Genomic DNA, 12,943 nt, shown 5'->3' on the forward strand with positions numbered 1-12,943 from the left:
GCTAGAACATGAATAGGGGGTGGCAGCGGCGATGGCTAGAGCATGAATAGAAGGTGGCAGCGGCGATGGCTAGAGCATGAATAGAAGGTGGCAGCGGCGATGGCTAGAGCATGAATAGAAGGTGGCAGCGGCGATGGCTAGAGCATGAATAGGGGGTGGCAGCGGCAATGGATAGAACATGAATAGGGGGTGGCGGCAGCGATTCCTAAAGCATGAATAGGGGGTGGTGGCGGCGATTCCTAAGGCATGAATAGGGGGTGGCAGCGGCGACGGTTAGATCATGAATAGGGGGTGGCGGCGGCGATGGCTAGAGCATGAATAGGGGGTGGCGGCGGCGATGACTAGAGCATGAATAGGGGGGGCAGCGGCGATGGTTAGAGCATGAATAGGGGGTGGTGGCGGCGATGGCTAGAGTATGAATAGGGGGTGGCAGCGGCGGCGATGGCTAGAGCATGAATAGGGGGTGGCGGCGGTGATGGCTAGAGCATGAATAGGGGGTTGCGGCAGTGATGGCTAGAGCATGAATAGGGGGTGGTGGCGGAGATGGCAAGAGCATGAATAGGTCATAGCGGCGGCGATGGCTAGAGCATAAATAGGGGGTGGCGGCGGCGATGGCTAGAGCATGAATAGGGGGTGGTGGCGGAGATGGCAAGAGCATGAATAGGTCGTAGCGGCGGCGATGGCTAGAGCATGAATAGAGGGTGGCGGCGACGATGGCTAGAGCATGAATAGAGGGTGGCGGCGACGATGGCTAGAGCATGAATAGGGGGTGGCGGCGGTGATGGCTAGAGCATGAATAGGGGGTGGCGGCGGCGATGGCTAGAGCATGAATAGGGGGTGGTGGCGGAGATGGCAAGAGCATGAATAGGTCGTAGCGGCGGTGGTGGCTAGAGCATAAATAGGGGGTGGCGGCGGCGTTGGCTAGAGCATGAATAGGAGGTGGCGGCGGCGGCGATGGCTAGAGCATGAATAGGGGGTGGCGGCGGCGATGGCTAGAGCATGAATGGGGGTGGCAGCAGCGATGGCTAGAGCATGAATAGGGGGTGGCAGCGGCAATGACTAGAGCATGAATAGGGGGTGGAAGCAGCGATGACTAGAGCATGAATAAGGGGTGGCAGCGGCGATGACTAGAGCATGAATAGGGGATGTCAGCGGCGATGGCGGCGGCGATGGCTAGAGCATGAATAGGGGGTGGTGGCGGCGATGGCTAGAGCATGAATAAAAGGTGGCAGCGGCGATGGCTAGAGCATGAATAGAAGGTGGCAGCGGCGATGGCTAGAGCATGAATAGGGGGTGGCAGCAGCGATGGCTAGAACATGAATAGGGGGTGGCAGCAGCGATTCCTAGAGCATGAATAGGGGGTGGTGGCGGCGATTCCTAAGGCATGAATAGGGGGTGGCGGCGGCGATGGCTAGAACATGAATAGGGGGTGGCAGCAGCGATGGCTAGAGCATGAATAGAAGGTGGCAGCGGCGATGGCTAGAGCATGAATAGAAGGTGGCAGCGGCGATGGCTAGAGCATGAATAGAAGGTGGCAGCGGCGATGGCTAGAGCATGAATAGGGGGTGGCAGCGGCAATGGATAGAACATGAATAGGGGGTGGCGGCAGCGATTCCTAAAGCATGAATAGGGGGTGGTGGCGGCGATTCCTAAGGCATGAATAGGGGGTGGCAGAGGCGACGGTTAGATCATGAATAGGGGGTGGCGGCGGCGATGGCTAGAGCATGAATAGGGGGTGGCGGCGGCGATGACTAGAGCATGAATAGGGGGGGCAGCGGCGGCGATGGCTAGAGCATGAATAAGGGGTGGCGGCGGTGATGGCTAGAGCATGAATAGGGGGTGGCGGCAGTGATGGCTAGAGCATGAATAGGGGGTGGTGGCGGAGATGGCAAGAGCATGAATAGGTCGTAGCGGCGGCGATGGCTAGAGCATGAATAGAGGGTGGCGGCGACGATGGCTAGAGCATGAATAGGGGGTGGCGGCGGCGATGGCTAGAGCATGAATAGGGGGTGGCGGCGGCGATGGCTAGAGCATGAATAGGGGGTGGTGGCGGAGATGGCAAGAGCATGAATAGGTCGTAGCGACGGCGGTGGCTAGAGCATAAATAGGGGGTGGCGGCGGCGTTGGCTAGAGCATGAATAGGAGGTGGCGGCGATGGCTAGAGCATGAATAGGGGGTGGCGGCGGTGATGGCTAGAGCATGAATGGGGGTGGCAGCAGCGATGGCTAGAGCATGAATAGGGGGTGGCAGCGGCAATGACTAGAGCATGAATAGGGGGTGGAAGCAGCGATGACTAGAGCATGAATAAGGGGTGGCAGCGGCGATGACTAGAGCATGAATAGGGGTTGGCAGCGGCGATGGCGGCGGCGATGGCTAGAGCATGAATAGGGGGTGGTGGCGGCGATGGCTAGAGCATGAATAAAAAGTGGCAGCGGCGATGGCTAGAGCATGAATAGAAGGTGGCAGCGGCGATGGCTAGAGCATGAATAGGGGGTGGCAGCGGCGATGGCTAGAACATGAATAGGGGGTGGCGGCAGCGATTCCTAGAGCATGAATAGGGGGTGGCAGTGGCGATGGTTAGATCATGAATAGGGGGTGGTGGCGGCGATTCCTAGAGCATAAATAGGGGGTGGCGGCGGCGATGGCTAGAGCATGAATAGGTCGTAGTGGCGGCGGTGGCTAGAGCATAAATAGGGGGTGGCGGCGGCGTTGGCTAGAGCATGAATAGGAGGTGGCGGCGGCGGCGATGGCTAGAGCATGAATAGGGGGTGGCGGCGGCGATGGCTAGAGCATGAATGGGGGTGGCAGCAGCGATGGCTAGAGCAGGAATAGGGGGTGGCAGCAGCGATGGCTAGAGCATAAATAGGGGGAGGCGGCGGCGATGGCTAGAGCATGAATAGGGGGAGGCGGCGGCGATGGCTAGAGCATGAATAGGGGGTGGCAGCGGCGATGGCTAGAGCATGAATAGAAGGTGGCAGTGGCGATGGCTAGAGCATGAATAGAAGATGGCAGCGGCGATGGCTAGAGCATGAATAGGGGGTGGCAGCGGCGATGGCTAGAACATGAATAGGGGGTGGCGGCAGCGATTCCTAAAGCATGAATAGGGGGTGGTGGCGGCGATCCCTAAGGCATGAAAAGGGGGTGGCAGCGGCGACAGTTAGATCATGAATAGGGGGTGGCAGCGGCGATGGCTAGAGCATAAATAGGGGGTGGCGGCGGCGATGGCTAGAGCATGAATAGGGGGGGCAGCGGCGATGGTTAGAGCATGAATAGGGGGTGGTGGCGGCGATGGCTAGAGTATGAATAGGGGGTGGCAGCTGCGGCGATGGCTAGAGCATGAATAGGGGGTGGCGGCGGTGATGGCTAGAGCATGAATAGGGGGTGGCGGCAGCGATGGCTAGAGCATGAATAGGGGGTGGTGGCGGAGATGGCAAGAGCATGAATAGGTCATAGCGGCGGCGATGGCTAGAGCATAAATAGGGGGTGGTGGCGGCGGCGATGGCTAGAGCATGAATAGGGGGTGGTGGCGGAGATGGCAAGAGCATGAATAGGTCGTAGCGGCGGCGATGGCTAGAGCATGAATAGAGGGTGGCGGCGACGATGGCTAGAGCATGAATAGGGGGTGGCGGCGGTGATGGCAAGAGCATGAATAGGGGGTGGCGGCGGCGATGGCTAGAGCATGAATAGGGGGTGGTGGCTGAGATGGCAAGAGCATGAATAGGTCGTAGCGGCGGCGGTGGCTAGAGCATAAATAGGGGGTGGCGGCGGCGTTGGCTAGAGCATGAATAGGAGGTGGCGGCGGCAGCGATGGCTAGAGCATGAATAGGGGGTGGCGGCGGCGATGGCTAGAGCATGAATGGGGGTGGCAGCAGCGATGGCTAGAGCATGAATAGGGGGTGGCAGCGGCAATGACTAGAGCATGAATAGGGGCTGGCAGCAGCGATGACTAGAGCATGAATAAGGGGTGGCAGCGGCGATGACTATAGCATGAATAGGGGATGGCAGCGGCGATGGCGGCGGCGATGGCTAGAGCATGAATAGGGGGTGGTGGCGGCGATGGCTAGAGCATGAATAGAAGGTGGCGGCGGCGATGGCTAGAGCATGAATAGGGGGTGGCAGCGGCGATGGCTAGAACATGAATAGGGGGTGGCGGCAGCGATTCCTAGTGCATGAATAGGGGGTGGTGGCGGCAATTCCTAAGGCATGAATAGGGGGTAGCAGCGGCGACGGTTAGATCATGAATAGGGTGTGGCAGCGGCGATTCCTAGAGCATGAATTAGGGGTGGCAGCGGTGATTCCTAGAGCATGAATAGGAGGTGGCGCCAATTCCTAAGGCATGAGTAGGGACTGGTGGCGGCGATGTTCCAATACCTGGAGTGGCTCTGCAATAGCCCACAGTCAGCTGACTCTGGGTCACAGAAGGACAAAAGTAAGTGCACTTTTGTCATTCTCAAGATAAGTGTGGCCAAAAAAAGATTTGCCCATACTTCTCTTTTAATCAGATGGTACTCGTAAATGATTACTTTTTATTCACTAGCTATGAGTCCAGTGTTGACCCCAAATACTGTAGACTACTCTACACAGCGTGGATTATTTAATCTAATAATTGTGAATATATAGACACAGTAATGCCTAAATCCTAACAACTCCATGCATTTTCTTTTTAATGGAAACAGTCCATGTTTAACCACTTGACTTCCCGAAGGTTTTACCCCCTCTATGACCAGGCCAGTGTTTGCTATTTAGCACTGCACTACTTTAAGGCTGGGTTCACACTATTGCCATGGGGCCCCCCTATTATTATTTTTTTAAATAAAAAGCCACTAATAAATTTCAGTATGGGGAATTGGTTAGAAGTAGAACTGTATTTGTGTAATTCTTTGGATTTGTGTTTATTCACCCAGAATTTATTCAGCTGGTTTAAACTGAAAATTCAATTGGGTTTTAATGTGGACCGTCCTTTTAATGCAGGTCAATCATGAAATAATTATTTACTGAAAAAAAAATACCTCCATTTGTCTCCATGTGTAAAGACAAAGATTTCATTTTTTTTCCAGGTGGAAAATAACCTGGCCCCATACCAGCATGAGAAGTATCATCATGTCAACACTGGATACAAGGAAATATATGAAGCCATCCCTTAAGCCCCATACACACTATTAGATTTTCTGTGTCTTCAGATTTACCAAAACCATATAATATGAGGTCAAACCTTTGAGTTTCAATTTGTATGCAATCAGGCAGGCCCTCGCACTACATGGTTTTGGTAAATCTGAAGATAAAAATCTGACGAAAATCTAGTAGTGTGTATGACAAGAGAAGGTCTGACTACATTTATATATCAATCATCTGACATGTTGTGACCTCTTGCCCTTTAAATGCTTGCTATCTAGGGCAATTCTGCATTTTTTTTTGCTAGAAAATTACTTAAAACCCCCAAACATTATATCTTTTCTAAAAGCAGAGGTCCTGGAGAAGGCCTAGCTGTTGCATTTTTTGTGCAGCAAATGCAAATTTGAAGGATAAATAAATGCATTTTAGTGCACACAAACACAATACAATACCCAATTGTTTTGTAAAATATTAAAGATGAACTTGTGTCAAGTAAATAGATACCAAACATGTCTAAATTTAAAATTGTACACACCTCTGTAATGGGGACAAGCTGCAGTACCTAAAATTGTCCATAGGTGATGCTTTAAAAGCCTTTACAGGTTATCAGTTTGGAGTTAAAAGTGTTAGTAAATGAAGTTGAAGGTGAAAATATATATATATAGTTCCCTTACCTGCGCAAAGAATGTTATGATATTAATTTGGTTTTAGGGGCTGCTTGTTGTAAGGGTGATACCTTTGAATGTGAAAATTATAATAAACCGCGCTCCCTACTAATAAGTGAAAACATATAGCAACATACAATTTTGTGCAATATCATAATCGACCACTAGATGTCACTAGTAGCTTGCGATGTGTTAATTAACATAAATAAACATGCAATCTAGTGCGATCTCATTAAGATTGTGTACTCTAAAGTGCATACAAATACATGTAACTGACCCTGGATACCTCCAGTGGGTTTCAAGATTTAAAAGTGCAATGTCCAAACAATCCTAGAAATGATATAAAAGTGCAATGTCCAAACAATCCTAGAAATGATATAAAAGTGCAATGTCCAAAGGACTTCCATCAAGTGATTTCCGTAGTGTATAAAGTAGTGTTGATCCAGAAATAAGATGACTCTAGATCAGTGGTTCCCAACTCCTGTCCTCAGGACCCACTAACAGGCCAGGTTGGCAAGATAACTGGAATACATCACAAGCCCAGGACCACCAGGACCACCAGGGATGGCCACCACACTGGACCACCAGGTATGCCACCCTAGTCCACCAGGGAAATGTTAATCAGTGCCAATGAAAAATGCCTGCCAGTGCCACCAGTGATGCCTATCAGTGAAATCTATCAGTGCCAGCCATTAGTGCCCATCAATGCCGCCTTTCAGTGCCCATCAGTGCCATCTATCAGTGCCACCCATAAGTACCCATCAGTGCAGCCTTTCAGTGTCCATCAGTGTCACCTATCAGTGCCAACCAGTGCCACCTATGAGTGCCCATTAGTGCCGCCTATCAATGTCAATCAGTGCCTCATATCAGTGCCACCTATCAGTGCCCATTGTCAGTGCCCATCAGTGCCACCTCATCAGTGCCATCTCATTGGTGCCACCTCATTGGTGCTGCCGTATCAGTGCCCATCAGTGCAGCTTATCAGTGCCCATCAGTGAAGGAGAAAACTTACTTATTTACAACATTTTATAACAAAAACAAAGAAAAAATTTTTTTCTTTTCAAAATTTTCAGTCTTTTTTTATTCGTTTAGCAAAAATTATAAAACGCAGAGGTGATCAAATACCACCAAAAGAAAGCTCTATTTGTGGAAACAAAATGATAAAAATTTAGTTTGGGTGCAGTGTAGCATGACCGCGCAATTGTCATTTAAAAAGTGACAGCGCTGAAAGCTGAAAATCGGCCTGGGCAGGAAGGTGAAAAAGTGCTCAGTATTGAAGTGGTTAAGGCCCCTCCAAAAGCCTCTGTCCTGGGTGAGTCTATCACAAGTCGCACTCTGCAAGTGCAGTTGCTCCACAGCTTACTAAATAAGCAGAAGCTCTGCTGACTTCCATCATCCAATCACGTGCAAGCGAAAATGCTGGTTTTTTTTTTCTTTGCACGTGATTGGGTATTCTTTGCAAACTGAAGCTTTACCTCATTTACTAAGCTCTGGAGCAACTGAACTTTGCAAAGTGTGCAGTCTATTTGCCTTTAGTAAATCATCCCCTTAAAATCTGGCCTGTTAGTGGGTCCCGAGGACAGGAGTTGAGAACTACTGCTCTAGATGTTCCTCCACCAACACCTGTCACACGGCCTACTCACCAGATCTACATGACTCCCATTACAGGAGTCACATACAGCAGATACTCTCCCAATAGTTGTTTGTAACGATTCAGCAAAGGAAGCTCCAACATCAAACTGGATCAAGTCACCAGATCTCTGGTGGCAGGTGCGGCATTGGAAGAAAGAAACAGCCTCCCATAGTGAAATCTGTAGAGTTTATTGTAAAATGTAGCACTTGGACGAATACAAGTTAAAACAATGAAGGTGGATGCGGGGACGCAAAGTGCTACTTTTAGCGCTACATTTTACAATAAACTCTACAGATTTCACTATGGGAGGCTGTTTCTTTCTTCCAATGCCGCACCTGAGACCGGAGATCTGGTGACTTGATCCAGTTTGATGTTGGAGCCTCCTTTGCTGAATCGTTACAAACGACCATTGGGAGAATATCTGCTGTATGTGACTCCTGTAATGGGAGTCATGGAGATCTGGTGAGTAGGGTGTGTGACAGGTGTTGGTGGAGGAACATCTAGACCAGGGATATGCAATTAGCCGACCTCCAGCTGTTGCAGAACTACAAGTCCCATGAGGCATAGCAAGACTCTGACAGCCACAAGCATGACATCCAGAGGCAGAGGCATGATGGGACTTGTAGTTTTGCAGCAGCTGGAGGTCCACTAATTGCATATCTCTGATCTAGAGTCATCTAATTGCTGGATCAACACTACTTTATACACTAATGATGGAAGTCCTTTGGACATTGCACTTTTATAGGAGTTATAGGATTGTTTGGACATTGCACTTTTAAATCTTAAAACCCACTGGAGGTATCCAAGGTCAGTTACATGTATTTGTATGCACTTTAGAGTACACAATCTTGATGAGATCGCACTAGATTGCACGTTTATTTATGTTAATTAACACATCGCAAGCTATTAGTGACATCTAGTGGTCGATTATGATATTGCACAAAATTGTATGTTGCTATGTTTTCACTAATTAGTAGGGAGCGCGGTTTATTATAACGTTTCACAAAGTGTTACTAAACCTAGCAATATGAAAATAGTTCTTCTGCCCTCCCCACAGTGCACACAGCTACCACAGCTTATAAATCTTCTTTTTACATAAAATTACTGGCACTATATACCTTTTTGGTTGATCTGTATACCACGGTCACATGATAAACTGCAGAGTCTGCCCGAGTGCTGAGTGTTCAGGTAGGAGGGGATTTCCACCATAGCCTGTGTCCTCATGCTGTTATGGGAAGATGTGACATCCCACCTACTGTGTTCTTTTTTAGTTACTGGGCATGGAAGAGGAGGGAGGGACTGGGCTGTCATTTAGGATCTGTATACACGCCCACATGTGTGATGTCAATACCATGTGACCTGTCTAGCTCTAATCAACAAGGAAATGTTCTCTCCAGCATTAGAGATCAAACTGAGCATGTGCAGCAGTACCGTGACTTGCAGGAGGCCCTGCAGGAGCGGGAGGATCTGTGCATACAGGATTAAACAGCCTTTTTACACAACACAGAGGATTAACCCCTTAAGTTTCACAGTGAGTATAACAAGCATGCTATTCTGCATATACAGCAGATTTTACTGGTTTAGTAACACTTTAAACGTGGATTATGGTCCACAATTATTGCTCTCACTCCGACATTTACAGCGATACCTTATATGTGTGGTATGGGGAATAGGAATGTAAAGATTGCTTTTTTTCTTTAACCTCTTCGTAAATCACAGTACTATTTGCCTTTACAGGATAGAAACCTTGGTGACCATTATCTAAATGCCATTAGCATGGGTTCCTGGGTTTTATTCAGACCTTGTCCACGTTCCAGATCTATCTTAGGACTGAGCCTGAGAAAGCAAAGGAAATGATAAGAACAGAAGAGGAAAGGTGAGAAATTAGGGGGAACAGGACAGGAAATAGAAGCAGGGAACCCAGGACAATAAAGGTAAAAATTGTGCAGTAGCATCAACGCCCTGAGGACAGAGTGATCTTAGAAGGACGTGAAGCTTTAAATAGTCTTTAAATAAACAACAAATTAAAGCCCAAATCCAGCTAACACTTTTAAAGCAACTTTTTTATCATTATTTTGGGAAAAAGGGTCCATACCTCTGTACAGACTTGGGGTTGGTCAATGCGCAGGGTCTTCCAAGCTCCATACCTCTGTACAGACTTGAGGCTGGTCAATGCACAGGGTCTTGTAAGGTCCAGACCTTGTGTTATGGGACTGGAGGAAGTGCAGCTAGAGTAGAATTGAATTGCGGTGATGCCACAGCCTTGCTGCCGGGATGCTCTACCATGGTGGCAGAGGGACGTAGTGACTTTCCGCCATCATTCCTGGACACTAATGATGCAGCTGTGTGAGCAGAGCCATGCCAACCCCCTAAATAAAATTAAATTAAAAAACAGGACTTCCCAGGATACACCTTGTGATGTGGGTTGTGGGGACAGGGTATGCATCAATACTTCATGTTACACCCTAAATATGAATGGAATATAATCATGGTTCAAAAGATGGACTAAGCCTTTAACCCCACTGGAACCCACCCCCAAAAAACTACCTGTTTCGAGTAGAACAAGTGTTAAGTTTGGATAAGTTCAGAGTATTAACTTTGTGAATAGTCTCAGACTTCTGTTTCAGATTCCTTCAGATCATGGGGATGTCCTCCAGTGAACCGGAGGTTGAACTTTGGCTAAAAAATGTTCTGATATTGGCTTCTAAACCGCGATGAAGAAAGGATTTGGAAAACCAGCACTGAACCCTGCAAGACATGGCTGGAGACCCCGCCGATCAGTATTTTTTCATATCTGAATTCAGAGACTCCACCGATCAGTATTTTATCATATCAGAATTCTTTTTTTAACATGTCAGATGTACAATCAGGCAACAATCCGATCTGTATAAAATCAAAGCATGAAGTAAAGCCTGGTGCACACTGTGTATTTTTTTTTCTCATCCAACTCAGCGGGCTTAACAAAAAGAAAACTGAAGCGCTCGGGAGGAGATCATGTACTAACAATCCGATGTTAGTACAGCAATCTCCCCACTGAGCTTTTGTGTTCTGACAGGGGGACGTAGAGCGCTGATTGGATGCAGATCTTTTTTGGTCATGTCCCTTTGACAGAAGCCAGACGTTCGGCCGGCTTCTGTTGGACCAGCTGCCGTACACAGGCTGAATGTCCGCTGGTTTCTATTGAACCAACTGATAACGTCCAATATTCGGCCCATGTATACACCCAAAAAAAACACATTATCAACTGTGACAATGTAGCACAAAGTCCAAATAAAGAGAAAAATCTCTAAATGTGTAACTTTGTATCTTCTGTGATAATCTATCTTTAACTACCACTGTGTATGAATTCCTCCTAATATCTCAGTCCCATACACCAGTGTTCACTAAGAACTCACCAGAGGGTATTGACCTTATTATGAATTAAGGTCTACAGTGCTTGATTAATCTCTTTACAACACCCTTAGACATATACACTCACCGGCCACACCTTGCTAGTATCGGGTTGGACCCCCTTTGGCCTTCATTCTTCGTGGCATAGATCCAACAAGGACAAGAAAAAATATCCCCCCTCAATGGGACTTTTACAGACCACCAACTCTTATGATAAAAATAGTATGTTTTTAATAGTATACAATAAAAAGACGTAAAAGCGTCTACACAATACAAAAGTACATTCCATGAAGAAACAAAACAAAAGATATACAAATATGAATCATCATATCATATGTACTTTCCTAAGGGTTGTGTACCCTAATTCCCGACGCGTTTCCAATATTCTGATACCTTCATCAGGGCTTTGAGAGTTGACAATGTTGAGAATATTTTACAAATGTATGAATTCCAATGGGATGATTCTATGTTCAAACAGCACTAAAGATGATTAAATCAAGTAAAGTATTCCATGGACACCAGACCATAGTGATGGAAGAGATGTAAGTGTACTGTACTTCCAGTATCGATGTGTGTTAGGCAAAGCTGCTATGGACAGGTGAACATCGCCCGTTATGTAGTCAATACTGAAAGCTCTAATGTTCACCTGTCCATAGCAGCTTTGCCTAACACACATCGATGCTGGAAATACAGTACACTTACATCTCTTCCACCACTATAGTCTGGCCTCCATGGAATACTTTACTTGATTTAATCATCTTTAGTGCTGTTTGAACATAGAATCATCCCATTGGAATTCATACATTTGTAACACATTCTCAACATTGTCAACTCTCAAACCCCCTGATGAAGGTATCAGAATACTGGAAACGCGTCGGGAATTAGGGTACACCTCCCTTAGGAAAGTACATATGATATGATGATTCATATTTGTATATCTTTTGTTTTGTTTCTTCATGGAATGTACTTGTGTATTGTGTAGACGCTTTTATGTCTTTTTATTGTATACCACTAAAAACATACTATTTTTATCATAAGAGTTGGTGGCCTGTCAAAGTCCCATTGAGGGGGGATATTTTTCCTTGTTCTATCACACCAGGGATGGGACCACCACACTCTACATTTGACGTGATGGAGGTCTCTTTCTTCTTTAGATCCAACAAGGTGTTGGAAACATTTCTCGGAGATTTTGCTCCATAGTGACATGATAGCATCACAGTTTCTGCAGATTTGTCGGCTGCACATCCATGATGGGAATCTCCCATTCCACCACATCCCAAAGGCTTTATTGGATGAGATATGGTGAGTGTTTAGACCATTGGAGTACAGGGACCTCATTGCCCAGTGGTGAGATGATTGGAGCTTTGTGACATGTTGACATTATCCTGCTGGAAGGAGCCATCAGAAGATGAGTACACTGTAGTCATAAAGGGATGGACATGGGCAGCAACAATACTCAGGTAGGTTGTGGTGTTTAAATGATGCTCAATTGGTACTAAGGGGCCCAAAGTGTGCCAAGAAAATATCCCCCACACCATTACACCCCCCACCACCAGCCTGAACTGGTGATACAAGGCGGGATGGATCCATGCTTTCATGTTGTTTACACCAAATTCTGACCCGACCATCTGAATGTCGGAGCTGAAATCGAGACTCATCAGACCAGACAACGTTTTTCCAATCTTCTATTGTACAATTCTGGTGATCCTGTGCAAATCGTAGCCTCAGTTACCTGCTCTTAGCTGACAGGAGTGGCACCCGATGTGGTCTTCTACTGCTGTTGCCCATCAGCTTCAAGGTTCGATGTGTTGTTCATTCAGAGATGGTATTCTGCATACCTTGGGTGTAACGAGTGGTTATTTGAGTTTCTGTTGTCTTTCTATCATCTAGAACCAGTCTGCCCATTCTCCTCTGACATCAACAAGGCATTTTCCTCCACAGAACTGCCGCTCACTGGATATCTTCCTTTTTTTCGGACCATTCTCTGTAAACCCGAGAGATGATTGTGTGCAAGAATCCCAGGAGATCAGCAGTTTTTGAAATACTCAGACCAGCCCGTCTGGCACCAACAACCACGCCACGTTCACAGTCACCTAAATCCCCTTTCTTCCCCATTCTGATGATCAGTTTGAACTTCGGCAAG

Source organism: Aquarana catesbeiana, linkage group LG06 (assembly GCF_042186555.1).
Source record: "Aquarana catesbeiana isolate 2022-GZ linkage group LG06, ASM4218655v1, whole genome shotgun sequence".
Taxonomy (NCBI): Eukaryota; Metazoa; Chordata; class Amphibia; order Anura; family Ranidae; genus Aquarana; species Aquarana catesbeiana.